The following is a 16,732-nucleotide window of genomic DNA, read 5'->3' on the forward strand; positions in this document are numbered from 1 at the left end:
AGCTTCTGAAAGAACCGCTACACATAGAAAGGAACAACCAGTATCAGCCTTTCTAAAAAATACCAAAAAGTAAAGAGCATCAACATAATCAAGAATTTACATCAACTAATAGGCAAAACAGCCAGTTAACATTAAATGGCAGTATTAAAGTCACATATATTATTATTAATTCTAAATTTAAATCAACTAAATCCCCCAATCCAAAGACACAGACAGGCAAAAAAAGCCAAAACCCATTGGTATGCTGCATCCAGACCCATCTCACATGCAAGGATACACAAAGACTCAAAACAAAGGGATGGAGAAAGATTTACCAACCAGGTGGAGAGCAAAAATAAATAAATAAATAAAAAGCAGGAGTTGCTTTAAAGCAGCAAAGATCAAAAGAAGCAAAGAAGGATATTACATAATGATAAAAGGATCAATGCAACAAGAAGAGCTAAAGATCCTAAATATATACGCACCCAATACAGGAATACCCAGATATATAAGACTTATAAAGAGACTTGGACTCCCACACAATGATAGTGGGAGACTTCAACATCAATATTATTCAGATCAATGAGACAGAAAATTGACAACGATATCCAGGATTTGAACTCAGATCCGGAAAAAGCAAACTTAATTAACATTTATAGAACTCTCCACTTTAAATACACAAAATATACACTCTTATCAGTACCACATCACATCTATTTACAGGTTTAAATGAAATATTGGTTAGCTGCTTGTTTGTTATTTTCTTCCCTCATTTTTTTTTCATGTCTCTATTATTATGCACAATTATAGGCATACCCATTTTTAGACTGCATTCTAGCCCCGGCAATAAAGCAACACCCCTGTTCTCTCTCCCTCTTCCTCTTCTTTCTTCCTCTCCTTCATTCATTCTTCAATTCTCCTGCTTCAACCTCCCAAATAGCTGGTATTACAGGTGCGCACCACCATGCCCTGCTAATTTTTTTGTATTTTAATAGAGATGCATTTCACCATGTTGGCTAGGCTGGTCTTGAACTCCTACCCTCAGATGATCCATCCACCTCTGCCTCCTAAAGTGTTGGGATTACAGGCATGAGTCCCTGTGCCTGGCTCTTTCTAGTTTCTTACAAGTGAAGCTGAGGTAACTGATTTGAGACCTCTCCTCATTTCTCAAATAAGCATTTAATGCTATAAAAATTCCCTCAAAGAAATATTTAAGAAGTACCTTACGAGTTTTGATATCTAGTGTTTTTATGTTTATCCAATTCAAAATATCTTTGAATTTTTCTTGTGGTTTTACCTTTGACCAATGGACTATTTGGAAGTGTCTTATTAATTTCAAAATATTTGACGAGTGTTTTCATATTTTTATGGCTTATTTCTAATTTAATTCTACTGTGATCAGATGATTTCAACATTTATATCCATTGACAATTGTGTTATAGCCTAGAATATGGTCTACCTTCTTGATCCATGTGCACTTGAAAAGTATGTGCATTTTGCCACATTAAAAAGTGAAGTATTCTATAAATATCAATTAGATCAAATTGATTGATCATGCTATTCAAGATGTTTATACCTTAATTTTCAGGCTATTTGTTGCTGAGAAATACTAAAATATCTGACTACAGAGAGAGAAATATTAAAATCAGTCATTGAGAGAGAAAAATTAAAATATCTGACTGTAGTAGTGTATTGTCTATTTCTCCCTTCAGTTCTATCAAGTTTGTGTCATTTATTTTTAAACCATATTATTAGGTGCGCACACACATATAGATTTTAGGTATATTGGTGAATTGACCCATTTATACTTATGAAATGTTCCTCAGTATCTCTGATAAAATCTAGTTTCAAAATTAATATAGCCATTCCAACTTTCCTTTGATTAGTATTAATATTTACTTGATATATCTTTTTCTATCCTTTATCTTTAACATATCTGTATTTTATATACTAAATATATAAAATAAATGTATTTTCTATGCTAAATATACAAAATTACTTTATATATGAAATAACAACCGTACAACAGTAAATCTCCATCTCTCCCATTCTATTCTTGTTCTATTGTTATAATACATTTTACTTTTTAGAACAAGAGTGAAGGTCTTTTCACTTTTATATATGCTATATATCCCATGATATGTTTGCATCATTTTTGCCTTGAACAGTCATACCAGATTCTTCTGGAGCTACTCTTTCCTTTGTTCAGTTCCAAATTCTCATCTGACATCATGTTCCTTTTTCCTGGGGAAAATCCTTTAACATTTCTTGTAGTGAAGGTGCGTGGATCATCAATTTGTCAGCCTTTATTTATCTGAAAAAGCCTTAATTTCTCTTTTTTACCAATAATTTTTTTTTTTATTCGTGAGGCAGAGTCTCTCTCTATTACCCAGGCTAGAGTGCAGTGGTATGATCTTGGCTCACTGCAACCTCCTCCTCTAGGGGTCAAGCGATTCTCCTGCCTCAGCCTCCTGAGTAGCTGGGACTACAGGTGCACACCACCATGCCTGGCTAATTTTTGTATTTTTAGTAGAGGCAGGGTTTCACTGTGTTGGCCAGGCTGTTCTTGAACTCCTGACCTCACAAGCCTCCTGCCTCGGCCTCCCAAAGTGCTGGGATTACAAGTGTGAGCCACTGTGCCTGGCTTTATCAAAAATTTATATAGCATTATTGATATATAATTTACCTATAGTAAGTTGCACTATTTAATGTACAATTTTGTGTGTATGCATTTGTGTGCATGTATATATAACCAAAATCAAGATGTTAAACGTTTCTATCCTCACAAGTTTCTTTGTGTCCTTTTAAAATCCATTCTTACTTATTACTTAGGAAAGATATTTTCTGTTAGCAAAACACTCTAGGTTGACAGTTGTTTTTTTTTTCTTTCATTTTTCTCTATAGTGTTTTGGCCTGCATAGTTTCTGGAAAGAAGTATGCTGTCATTCTTATACTTGTTCCTCTGTAGATAAAGTATTTTCTCTGGTTGCTTTTAATAATTCTTGTTATCCCCTCTCTCCAGAAATTTCATTATAATTTGCCTTACTTGTTTTTCTTTCAGTCTTTCTCTGGTGGGGTTTTTTAAATTTCTTGAATGTGTAGGTTTATAGTTTTCATCAAGTGTGGAAAGCTTTTAGCCATTTATTTCTTGAAAAATTTGTTCTAATCCCTCCTCTCTCTGCTCCTTCAGAGCCTCCAATTATGTGTATGATAAGCTATTTATCATTGTCTCACAGGTCACTGAGACTCGACTTTTTTTCAAATTTGTTTGTCTATGCTTTATTTTACCTAGTTTCCATTGTTATTTCTTCTGGTTCATTGGTTTATTTTTTTCCCCAATGTCTAATCTGTTTTTTTTTTTAATTTTATTAGTATATTTTTTATTTCAGATACATTTTCTCCTTAATTTGTGATAGAATTATGCCCCAATATATCCACTCTAAGTTGAAAATGTATTTCATATACCTAGCCTATTGAACATCATAGCTTAGCCTAGCCTACCTTAGACATGCTCAGAGCACTTATATTAGCCTATAGTTGGGCAAAATCATCTAACACAAAGCCTATGTTATGAGAACGACTTGATTATCCTATGTAATTTATTGAATATTACATCGAGAGTGAAAAACAGAACAACTGTATGGGTACTCAAAGTATGGGTTCTGTTGAATGCATATTGCCTTTGCACTATGGTATAGTTGAAAGCTTGCTAAGTTGAACCATCATAAGTTGGAGACCAACTATATTTTATTTTTCCGATCTAGAAGTTCCATTCAGGTTTGTTAGGGGGCGCATGCCCTTGTTGCTTAGATACTTGGATAATTTAATTACTTCCACCCAGTATTAAATAAGGCCAAGAAATTTCTTGGCAATAACCAGCAAAGAGTAGCAAATTTGAAATACATAGACATGGATCACCTAGCTTATTATTTGTGTTGTCTCACCTCAGAAAAGTCACTTAACTTCTCTGAGTTTAAGGATTCTCATCTATAAAATTGGGGTGAGTGGTAATAATATTAACTGTACAGGAATTCGTTGGAACAGCAAACAAGTGGAGTTTTTGGGGCCATGAGCCCCTCCCTCAAGCTATGCAACCTCACCGCTTTGGAAGCTGTCTTTAGTTATGAGTCAGAGGGAGGATTAGCAGTTCCTTTGCTCTAGGAAGGAGTGGCAATGGAATGTTTCTGGATGCTGCAAATGCAGACCACATGTTGCAAGATACAGCAGCTATTCCTGAAGCAGTGCTGAGATGCCGACCTAGAGGATATCACTCCTACTCACATGAGCCCACAGGCCTCGAGTGCCACTGCACCAATACCGCAAGGACCTGCCTCAGGCTTCACCTCAGCCACGTGTCCCTGCACTCCAAAGTCCTTGAGAGCTCTGACCACAGGACAAAATCTCACAGAAGCTTGAGCACCTCAGCTCCATCAGGCTGGTTGTGTGCTGAGGATGATAGGGGATTTCAGAGACTGAGTGGCTGCTACCACAAGAACCTAGCAAACAGGACAGGCAGAAAGAAGAATCAAAGGACTGTATTAAAGCATGACTCAGGAAACATAAAAGAGCCAGACGCACTGAGAATACATGTCCTAGAATAGTTAAGGAGAAAGTATTCTTCCCACTCTAAACTTATCCCTTAGCTTGTGAGGCAAGGAGACAGGGCTATAAAGGGCAACACAGGCTGAACCAGTGCTCATACACCAAACAAGGAATGAAATGTGCCATGTATTCTTCAGGCTCTGTGAGCAGGGTTAGGAACGATGACTCTACTCAAGTCACAAGGACAAAACTCTGGATAGTGTCCACAGAGAGGGGATCTCAATGTGTACGTTGCAAGCTCTGTTTCAGTTTAGCTTAGGGTTTTTCAACCTTAGCACTAGGAACATTTTGGGTTGGACAGTTCTTGGTGGTAGAGAGCTGTCCTGTGCATTGTGGAATATTTAGTACATCACTGAGCTCTGTTCACTAGGGGCCAGGAACACCCCCGCCACTGGATATCTGAGTTGTGGCTATCAAAAATGTTTCCAGACACTGCCATATCAAAATCACCTCTGATTGAAAAGCACTAATCTAGACTTCCAGTCTTAAGCCACAAAAGAAGTAAAAGCACTTGCAATAATATTTTCTGAGACTAGACCTTGGTATGAAATACAGAGGCCTCTGCTAAAAATCCGACACTTATGTGGATTTATTCATATCTGTTAAGCCAAAGCCATTATTTATCTAAAAAATTTGCCCCAAGCACTTAACAGAGGTGTACAGTGTAGTGGTTACTTACACATACTCTGGTGCCAGAATCCCAGCTGCTTGGGACACAACTTTATTGCCTATTATCAGGTGACATCAAGCAAGAGATTGCCACCTCTTTTCACCTTTTTATTTATCTGTAAAATGTAGACAATGCCAGTCACTACCTCACAATGTATCCGTGAGGATATAAATTCTTTGTTGCATGTAAAGTGCTCGGTACAGCACTTGGGACATGGTGAGTCCTATGGTCTGTTTCAGCACTTCTCAGCTGGGGGTTGTGACAGTGTTCCCAGGGTTCATGACGTTAATGGCACTAAGGCATCTTGTTCAATTTTATTTTTTGTAAGTATCTAAAATACTAGCCCAAATGTCTTGCCACTTAAAATAAAACTGCTGAGTGCTCTGATTAAATATTTCGGTCTACACGGCCCTTAGTGGGGTCAGATGGGCGAGCTCCTGACTCAGGCTCTCAGATGATCACTCAGCTGCCACAGTGGTTTTGACTCTTTGCTGTTAGTCATCATGTTGTTTAATTTGTGCCTGTAACACATAAAGACAAGAACATGCAAGAAACATTGGTACTGAAATACAAGTTAACAGAAGAACACGTCAATATTATTAATTCTGCAAGTTCATCTTAAAGTGACCTTCATAACTTCATTAGTTTAATTTGTCTGACTAAAATCCCAGTGTACACACCCAGATGTCTCCAAAAATGTCTAAAATCAGAGTGCAAAAGATACTATCACAATTATAACAAATTTAGCTTTTCGTTTATCAGGAAGGAAGAGATTACTCACATTTATGTTATTTGTCTGAAAGCATTTTACAAATGGTCTGACACCCACCTATGTGGACGCTGTGATTGCAATGTTCTCAGTCCCCTCAGTCCTCTGACTTTCGACAATGACCTGAGTATTGTTTGGGTATTCCACCCTTCTCCAGCAGCCCAGCTTTCAGGGAGCTGACCCCACTGGAGTCGGAGTGATTCTGTAAATTGTACTGCCTGGACTCTATTTTTCTGTGGTGGGCACATGATTCAATTTTAGTTTATGAGATTTGAGAAGATGGTTGGGTTGGTTTCTGAGGGAAAAAAAAAAATCTTCACACGCTCTTTTTTTTTTTTTTTTTTTTTGAGATGGAGTCTTGCTCTGTCGCCAGGCTGGAGTGCAGTGGCACAATCTCAGCTCACTGCAACCTTCACCTCCCAAGTTCAAGCAATTTTCCTGCCTCAGCCTTTTGAGTAGTTGGGACTACAGGCACATGCCACCACGCCGAGCTAATTTTTGTATTTTTAGTAGAGACAGGGTTTCATCATGTTGGCCAGGATGGTCTTGATCTCTTGACCTCGTGATCTGCCTGCGTCAGCCTCCTGAAGTGCTAGGATTACAGGTGTGAGCCACCGTGCCCAGCCCACACTCTCTTTCTAGAGGAAAAATTATGGAGCCCAGGAGTTGTTTGCAGCCATCTTTCAACAACCAGGCTCAGTCACTAATATGATGAGGGTTTAAGACAAGAAAAGGCAGAGCAGAGAGAGGAAAACAGAAAAAATCTGAAGGTGTTGTTGAACAGACAAATCATACCGACCCTACAACCCTCCCCAACTCTAGTTACACAAGCTGAGCTAGTTTGCATTGGATTTTTGTTACTCGCATTCTAGCATAATCTTACTGATATAACATTAGCTTTTTTTTTTTGAGATGGAGTTTTGCTGGGATTACAGGTGCACACCACCACACCCAGATAATTTCTTTTTTTTTTTTTGTATTTTTTAGTAGAGATGGGGTTTTGCCATGTTGGCCAGGCTGGTCTTGAACTCCTGATCTCAGGTGATCTGCCTACCTTAGCCTACCAAAGTGTTGGGATTATGGGCATGAGCCACTGTGCTGGGCCTACTATTAGCTTTTCTAATTATTTGGAAATAAAAATTTATAAAAACGAAACTATTTCAAATAAGTAATCTGCAAGAATAACCACCATCAGCTCATAAAAGCAATTTTTGTCTATTTTTACTTGTATCTATACATAGATAAATGCAGTGGACTGAAATTTTATGTCCCCTACATCATTCATATGTTGAAGTCCTAAACCTCAATGTGATGATATTTGGAGGGGGGAACCTTGAGAGGTTATTGGGTAATGAGGAGTAGCCCTCATGAATGAGGTTAGTGTCTTTATAAAAGGGACCCTGTAAGATTCCTCAGCCCTGCTGCTCTGTGAAGACACGAAGAGAAGATAGTCATCTATGAACCAGATAGCAGGCCCTCCACTGGACACCAAATCTGCTGGCAGCTTCATCTTGAACTTCCCAACATTCAGAACTGTCCAAAACAAATCTCTGTTGTTTATAAGGCACCCTGTCTATGGTATTCTGTTATAGAAGTCCAAATTGACCAAGACACAAAATTTCAATTTTCTAAGGCTTCTGCTTCCTGCCAAAATGGAGTAACAGGGACCGGTTTCCCCTCCCATCTGAAACTACTAAAGAATAAAACACCTCTGAAGCAACAGCTTTTAAGACACTGCACATTAGGCCATGAAACTGTGTAATCTCTGAGAGATAGGAAGCAAATGATTTAAACCCTACCATTGCCCCAACATAGTGCCTGGAGAGCTTTTAGGCAGTGGCACAGGGAGGAGTAACCAAGGTGGAATCCTGTGTTGAGAAGTTAGAGCTGAGAATCCACAGAGACAAAGGAGGCTGAAAGCTACCCAGAGAGACAATCTGGAAGAGAGGCAGGGGGCTGCCCTCAAATTCTTGAGCAGAGTACTGATCAATGCATGTGTTTTAAGGAAACTATGTGAGACTGGGAAAAAGAACAATTTAAAGGATTCAGCTAAAGAGAATAGTACCCAGTGCAACCAACCAGACTGGAAAACCTCAGGATACACAGGACATTGGTTGAGCTTTCGGAAGAGTCTTGCCTCAAGAGTGGAGAATAAACAGTCTTAGCCTCGTTGTGCTTTGGTCCCGCAAAAAAACAAAAAAACAAAACTGTACTGTTAAGATCTGAATGGATCAAAGTGTTTCCAAATAACTTAACTGCATTTCAGAACAAAAGTAGAAAAGATTTAAAAAATATTTTTTAAATCAGTAACTAATGAAGTAAAATTTACAAGGTCTTGCATCCAATTAAATATTATTAGGTACTCAAAGAAGCGGAAAAATATGACTCATAATGATGAGAAGAATAATAATTGAAACTGACGCAGAACTGACACAGATGTCAGAATTAGCAGCCAACAACATTAAAATGGTTTTTGTAATTGTATTTCCTATCTTTAAAAATTTAATTCAAGACAACAAATATTTAAAAGACCCAAATCAGGCTTTTGGAGGTGGAAACCATAATTTCCAAGATGAAACAACACTAGCTGGTACTAACAAAAGACTACATGTTAAAGAAGAAAAGATTAGTGAATTTGAAGACATAGCTATAGAAACTATACAAAATGAAGTACAAATAATAATAATTTTAGAAAATAAAAATAACATAAACGAGGCAACCCAAAGTGACTTAATATATATAATGAGAATCCCCTAAGAATGGGGAGGAGACAGAAAACCCATGTGAAGAAATAACGACCAAATATTTAACAAATCTGAAGAAGATCATGAACACACAGATGCAAGAAGCACAGGAAACATAAAAAAAGAAATAACCCTAAATCGCTAAAGCAAGGCACACCATAACCAAATTATTCAAAACTATTGATAAAAACAAAGTCTCAAAAACAGCGAGAGGAAAAAAGGAGTGATATACAATGGAACAAATATAAGGATGGCAGTAATTGCCTATAGGAAAGAATACAAGTTAGACAACAGTGGAGCAACTCTGAAGCCCTGAAAGAAGAAGAATGTCAAACTAAAACTTCTGCCCAGTATAAATATATGTCAGAAAAAAAGCAAGATAAAAGCGTTTTCAAACAAACAAAAGCTAAAAGAATTGGCAGCAGGCCTGCACCACAAGAATGTTAAAAGAAGTTTTTGTGGCAGAAGAAAAATGACACCAAATGGCATTCTGGACCTGCACAAAGCACTATGATCAATATCCATCATGAACAAAGGTACATACATTTTAAACAAAATTCTCATAAATGAAATTGAAAAATTTATAAAAATGATACTATATCATGACCAAATGGGATTTATACAAGAAATCTAAGGCTGATTTAACTTAAAAAAATAAATTTGGTAATTTACCAAATCAACATAGTAAAAAAAAATATGATCATCTCTATGGATGTAGGAAAAGTATTTGACAAAATGCAATATTCATTCTTCAGAAAAAGTCTCGATCGTCTAGGAAAGAAGCCAATTTCCTAAACCTAGTAAAGGGTATCTGTAAAAAACGAACAAAAGCTGTAGCTACCACCATGACAGTAAGTGAACTGAACTCTTTTCTTCTAAGATCAGGGCAAGACAAGGATGTCTACGGTTACCATGTCTGTCCAATATTGTACTAGAGGTTCTAGTTAGTGCAATAAAACAAGCCAAAGAAACAAAAGGCATCCGGACTTCAATGGAATAAATAAATAGTTCTTTATCTGCAGACGACATAACATCTATAAGAAGATCCAATGGAATCTACAAAATAGCTTCTAATACTAATAAATTTAGCCAGTTTACAGGCTACAACACCAACACACAAGAATCAATTATATTTATATTTACTATCAACAAACAAATGGAAATCAAAATTTTAAAACTTTATCATTTTTAAAACACCAAACTATGAAATACTTAAAGATTAAATCTGATGAAAGATCTAGTACCTAAATAGAGAAAACTATAAGACATTGCTGAAAGAAAGTAAAGACTTAAATTTATAGAGATATATACATCTTGTTCATGTTTCAGAAGACTCAGTGTTGTAAGGATATGAATTCTCTCCAATAAAAATCCCAACAGATTTTTGTTTTAGAACTTGTTTAACTGATTCGAAAGTTCACATGGAAACGTAGGGGACCCAAAATAACTTGAAAAAGAAGAAGAAAGCGGGAAAGCTAACAGTACCTGATTTCAAGACTTTTGGAGCTACAGTAATCGAAACTGATACACAATCTGAATAGTTTTAAAAGATAAATAAAAGGAACAAAACAGAGAGCTCAGAAATAGACCAACACATATACAGATGGCTACTTTTTTTTTGACGTAGTTTCACTCTTAACCCCCAGGCTGGAATGCAGTGGCATGATGTCAGCTCACTGCCAACCTCTGCCTCCCAGGTTCAAGCAATTCTCCTGCCTCACAGCCTCCTGAGTAGCTGGGATTACAGGTGCGCACCACTGCACCCAGCTAATTTTTGTATTTTTAGTAGAGGTGGGGTTTCACCATGTTGGCCAGGCTGGTCTCGAACTCCTGAGCGCAAGTGATCTGCCCGCCTCAGCCTCCCAAAGTGCTAGGATTACAGGCATGAGCCACTGCACCTGCCCGGATAACCAATTTTTAACAAACACGTTAAGGCAATTCAGTAGAATTGGAGTCTTTTCAAGAAATAGTACAATACAGAGCAATGGAATATGCCAGAAAAACCCTACTTTGATTCATACTAATTCACGCTATATTAACTAGATTGAATCACAGATTTTAATGTTCATAGTAGCTTTATGTGTGAAAACAACACAAATTTCCATTAATGGAAAAAGAATAAACAAATTGTATATGTTGATACAATGTAATTCTAGTTAGTGATAAAAATGAATAGGTAATTAATATATATATATAACATTACTGAATCTTAAAATAGCTATGCTGACTGAAATAAGCCACATCAAAAAAAAAATGTATGATTCCATTTACATAAAACTATAGAAAATAAAAACTAACCTATAGTGACAGGAAAGATTGGTTGCCTAAGGACTAGGGGAAGGAGGAGGGGAGAAGGATGGATTATAAAAGGGCCCAAGAAACTTGTAGACAGTGGATATGTTCAATATCTTGATTGTGGTGATTGTTTCATGCGTGTATGCATATGCCAAAATGTATCAAATGTCACACTTTAAATATGTGCAATTTCTTGTATATCAATTACATCTCAATTTAAAAAATAAATTTAAAAAAGAAAAAACTTCAATCTTTATTTCTCGTATATGTTTCCTAAATCAATATGCCATTTAAACATTTGCTAACAAATCAACCTTTCTGTTGTCTGTTTTAAATTGAACAATGAATCATTTATGAACTGGCAAATTATAATTTATCTTTATTCTGTATATAATGATTATTATGAATGATAGTAAAATGAATTTCATATCAGAGTCTCAACCTAGACATATTTGAAAAAAATAATTTTTTAAAAATAATATTACACAAAAACGGCAACTTTAAAAAAATTCCTAAGGAGAGGTATTGAGAGATTGTATATTACCATGAAAAGGAAAAGTCAAAGGACACATGCACACGAATGTTCACTGCAGCACTGTTTACAATAGCAAAGACTTGGAACCAGCCCAAATGCCCATTGATGACAGACTGGACGGGAAAATGTGGCACATATACACCATGGAATACTATGCAGCCATAAAAAGCAATGAGTTCGTGTCCATTGTAGGGACATGGATGAACCTGGAAACCATCATTCTCGGCAAACTGACACAAGAACAGAAAACCAAACACGGCATGTTCTCACTCATAGGCGGGTGTTGAACAATGAGAACACATGGACACAGGGAGGGGAACATCACACACTGCGGTCTGTTGGGGGGAACTAGGGGAGGGACAGCAGGGGGTGGGAAGTTGGGGAGGGATAACATGGGGAGAAATGCCAGATATAGGTGATGGGGATGGAGGCAGCAAACCACATTGCCATGTATGTACCTATGCAACAATCCTGCATGTTCTTCACATGTAGCCCAAAACCTAAAATGCAATAAAAAATATATATATATAAAAGGAAAAGTCAAAAAGGTATGAGAATGTGGATCTAGATTATTGGAGAGATCTTGAGAGGTATGAAGGGACACACGTCCCAGCTCCCTCATGGAGTAAGGACCAAAGGAATCATAAATGTAAATGACCTGATCAACTGTGCTGAGCTGAGCTGTTTTCTCATCTGTCTGGTACAGGCAATGGAGCTAGGTGAAAGTACAGGTTACTTTACAGGTAAAACAGCTGAGGTCATAGGATAGGCAGCATTTTGTCATTTTAGGAGTCTGTTTTCACTGTCACCCTCTATTAGTTCCCTACTGCTGCTCTAACAAATTACTACACACTCAGTGGTTAAAACAACACAAATGTATTGTATGGAGGTTAAAAGTCTAAAATGGGTTGCGAGGCTGCATTCCTCCTGGAGGCTTTCAGGGAAAATCCTCTCCTGGCCTTTTCCACCTCTTAGATAGAGGCTGCCTGCATGCTTTGGCTGCTGGCCTGAGTCATTCCAGCCTCTGCTTCCATCCTCAATCTCCTTCTCTCACTCTGGCCCTCTTGCCTCTCTTTCACAAGGATCCACCAGGATAATCCAGGTTAATCTCTCCATCTCAAGATCCTTAATCACATCTGCAAAGACTCCTTGGCCATACTAAGCAACACACACACACACACACACACACACACACACACACACAGGCTCTGAGGATTAGACCTGGGCATCCTGTGTGTGTGGGAGTGGGGTGGAGGCACTATTCTGCCTACCATGCCCTCCATTTGGATGCTTTGATATGACCTCCATATTCACATTTTTTCTGTTCTTTTACTGCTACCCCCGAGAAGCCTATATTTTCCCCCTAGTTCCAGGACAAATTAGCCCTAAGCTCTCCATTTATCTGTTCTTGTCTACCTTTTCTTCTGAATTAAATTTTCTTTCTTTCTTCTTTTCTTTCTTTCTCTTTCTCTCTTTCTTCTTTCTCTGTTCCTCTTGTTTCTGCTGTTAAAATACCTGTTTTGTTTTCGTTTTTGTTTTTTTGAGATGGAGTCTCACTCTATCACCCAGGCTGGAGTGTAGTGCAGCTCACTGCAACCTCTGTCTCCCCAGCTCAAGTGATTCTCCTGCCTCAGCCTCCTGAGTATCTGGGATTACAGGTAGGCACCACCACGCCCATCTAATTTTTATTTTTTAGTATAGATGGGTTTTTGCCATGTTGGCCAGGCTGGTCTCGCCTTGGCCTCCCAAAGTTCTGGGATTACAGGTGTGAGCCACCTGGCCCGGCCACAAAGTAATGCTACAGATTTATTTAATTAACAGTTCATGAGAACTACGGTAGGCAGCAGGCTTGCTATGAGGATACTGTGAACTGCCCCTGCCCCAATGAGGTTCAGCTGCGAGAGGGAGAAGGCTCCCGTGAGAGGAGTGTTTCTAAGAAGTACAGTGTGTAAGGGGAGTGCGTGTCAGCTCCTGGTCTACACTGAGGACCACCCTGAGGAAGTGGCATTTGTCAAAACCTGGAATCATATCGGTGGAGCTTTGGGGCTCTTTTTCAGGATAGCATTGATCTCTCTCTGCCTGGTTCTGTTGAGGAGTTTCCTGGTGCAGAGGAGGCAGGAAGTCTCCAGGGACCACCTGGTAAAGTTGAGAAGCAGGGCCCTGGGGTTGCTAACAGGCTTCGTTAGACCTGGCCAGAGGATGCCGGGGCTCACGGCGCACAGGGCTCTAGACCCGCGCATTTCTGCACTTTCTACCAGGCCATAGGCTGTGCTTCCTCCAGGAACGGGAGCAAAGAAATAGGCCGTTTTCTCTTTTGTCCACTGGGTGGAGTGTTTTAGCCAAAGAAGGGGACTTTGTGACTTCGTAGGCGATCTTCACCTCGGGGAAGAGGGGAGCCAGGACTCCTCCGGAGCCCCGCCCACCAAAACCCTCCTCCGCAGGGACAGTCACCAAACTCCCTCGCACCTGCGGGCTGGGCTCAGGCCTGTCCTGGTAAGAGGAAATCTTGTAACAGAATTTAGCATTGTAGAGCCAGAAAGGGGACTTGGGAGCTTGGTGACTATCCCTCTTTCACAGATTGGAAACGAGAGGGCCCCAGGCTGAGGGCTCCTGACCTAATCACACGGGCGGGGGCGCGGTGGGGGGAACCAGGGCCAGTTCTTTCGCTGTCCGCTGCCTCAGGCGCCCGGGTGGAGACCTGCAGACCTTCGAAGGCAGGCGTGAGCGCACACGTGTCTCTCTGGAGGTCAAATGGTCTGAGAGAAAATCGTTCTGCCGCCTGTCAAGAGTAAACAAATGAAATGGGCTGGGTTAGATTAAGGAACTCTCGGCGGCGGCCACTCACAGTGAAGGACTGGGAAAGGGGCCGACGCCGTGTCCTGTGACAACCGTGAACGTTTATTTGTATTGATTTTGTGTATTTTGTTCTACCCCTTCTTGTTTAAAACAAAACAAAAAGTACCTACGAATGGCACATAAAAATACACATTGGCTTTGGGCTGCAGCTAAAACTGGAAAAAAACAGCTGATTTGCAGGATGTAACATTGACTCAGAAATGTGTGAAGCATTCCTTGTTTAAAAAATAAATGAGTTAAAATTGGTGAGCAGCGAGGCAGAGGAAAAACAAAAATAGGAAAACGAAAGGCAGGCAGAAAATAAGCCTGGTACATTAAATATAAACTGTGAAAACCTACCTCTTTCTGAGAGTGAGGCGTGAGTGTAGACCTCATATCTCCCCTGCATGCCTGGGGGAAACCTGATCACCACAGCATATGTCAGTGGTCGCGTGTCCTCAGGGCTGGGTTGCCTGGCCCAAAGCAAGTCCATGATCTTGGGGCAGGAACTTCCCACAGCGCAGGCTTTGCTTTTCGTAGAAAACCAGACTTGAAGGCTGAACTAAATTTTAAAAAAATTATTTACTTTTCCTTACAGTTTTGTCAATTGTAAGTCAGAAGGAAACTCAAAGACTCTAACTTTAAATATCTCCTGATTTTTCAGTAACAGTTAAAAAAATCTACTTACATATTGAGAAAAGTGGAGCAAATTCTAAATAAAGGTAACCCAGTAAGATGGAGACAACTGGGAACAGTTTTGGGAGGCTGACCTCAAAAACACGAGACACACGCTGTCTCACTCAGAAATCTTTCCCCCTTACATTTCCTGAAGAAAGCAGAGATCTTGCATGCTTGCCACTGACTTGGAAAGCTAAGTGCACCTTAGAATGGATATTCTTGGCTCCATCTTTTGAAAACACAGAGACTACATCATTAGAAAGAACGGAATGCTGTCAAGGGTTTTCGTGAAGGGTTCTTCAAGGCCCCGACTTCCTGAACATGAAGTGTGACATCAGTCCGACTCTCAATGTAAGGCCCTCTGACTGCAGGGGAGCCTTGCCTTACTCAGAGAGGCCACAGGTCTTCTCTTTTCCTTCTAGCCCCCGTGAGAGCTGTGCGTGACAGAGCACGCTGTCTTTCCAAAGCTGATTTAAACTAAAGCAAAACAAAAACTTGGTCAGAACCATGAGTGCAGTAGATGCCTTTGAAGAGTGGAGAGACACAACTGGGCAGGGTTGGCCTGGAAGAGATGGTCAAGAAGCTACTTAAGAAAAGGGATGTCTGCAGGGGAATTGCCCGGTCAGAAGCAAAGCAGCCAGGAGCACCAGCTTTGAGGCGGGGTTGTGTTCTTGCTCCGGCGGTTGGAAATGTGGCAAACTCAGATAAGTTGCGGATTTCTCTGAACCTGTGAGCTCAACTGTAGGATGAGCCTGATCACTTCTGCCCCACTTGCCTGCTGGATTCAAGGAAGAAATGGACAAGAAAGGGTTCACAAACCATTCATGTTAGAAACAGACAAATATCCATTATATAACCAATGTTCCACCAGCTCCAGTGAGAAGTAAGTACACTAGCTACCGCTTTTGAGCACCTATGTTGTGCCACGCTTTTCCACCTACGTGTTTCAAACCTTATGGTTATATTCAGCCCCACTTTACATAGAGGGGAACTGAGATCAGAGAGGGCAAGTGACCCTCCAAAGTTCATCAGCTGTTAAAAGACAGAGTAGGATTTGAACTCTGAACCTTGTTTCACTGTATTTGAATGACAGCAGATTCTTCTGGTATCAGCTGGGTTCAGCAGGATGTCCCTGAACCCCTCACCCAGTGGCTGGCAGAGGATTTCTAAGAAGAGAGGATGGAAGGCAGAAAAAGATGGGAGTAGAACACGAAGAAGTCCACCTCAGGGCTCCGTTTTGTTCCATGTTGCAGTGAGGGGCAGGGGTGAGCAACCGCCATGAGAGGACAGGCTGAGTTCCCTCCCTGGGGTGATTTAACGATTCAGTAATGCGTGAGTGTTCCAACTCTCCATTCGCTTATTGGCGCCATAGTGCCTTATCCCTCTCTCTCTCTCAAGTTTTTTCCTTCTTTGGCCTTTCTAGCCTCTTTATTTCTTGCATGCACATTCTTGTCTTTTTCTCCTGCCTCTTCCCTCTTTACCACTCTGACAGACTATCAGCGAGTCCCTCCACAGTGTGGTATCTAACTTTTTTATTCATTGCATGATTTATTTTTAGCCTGAAACAACTGCATCCTAAAAATGGAGTTCCTAATGAGACAGAGGCTGAGCAGAGCTATGTAAGG

The sequence above is a fragment of the Sapajus apella genome, unplaced genomic scaffold (genome assembly GCF_009761245.1).
Source record: "Sapajus apella isolate SASKATOON/1434 unplaced genomic scaffold, GSC_monkey_1.0 scaffold69, whole genome shotgun sequence".
Lineage (NCBI taxonomy): Eukaryota > Metazoa > Chordata > Mammalia > Primates > Cebidae > Sapajus > Sapajus apella.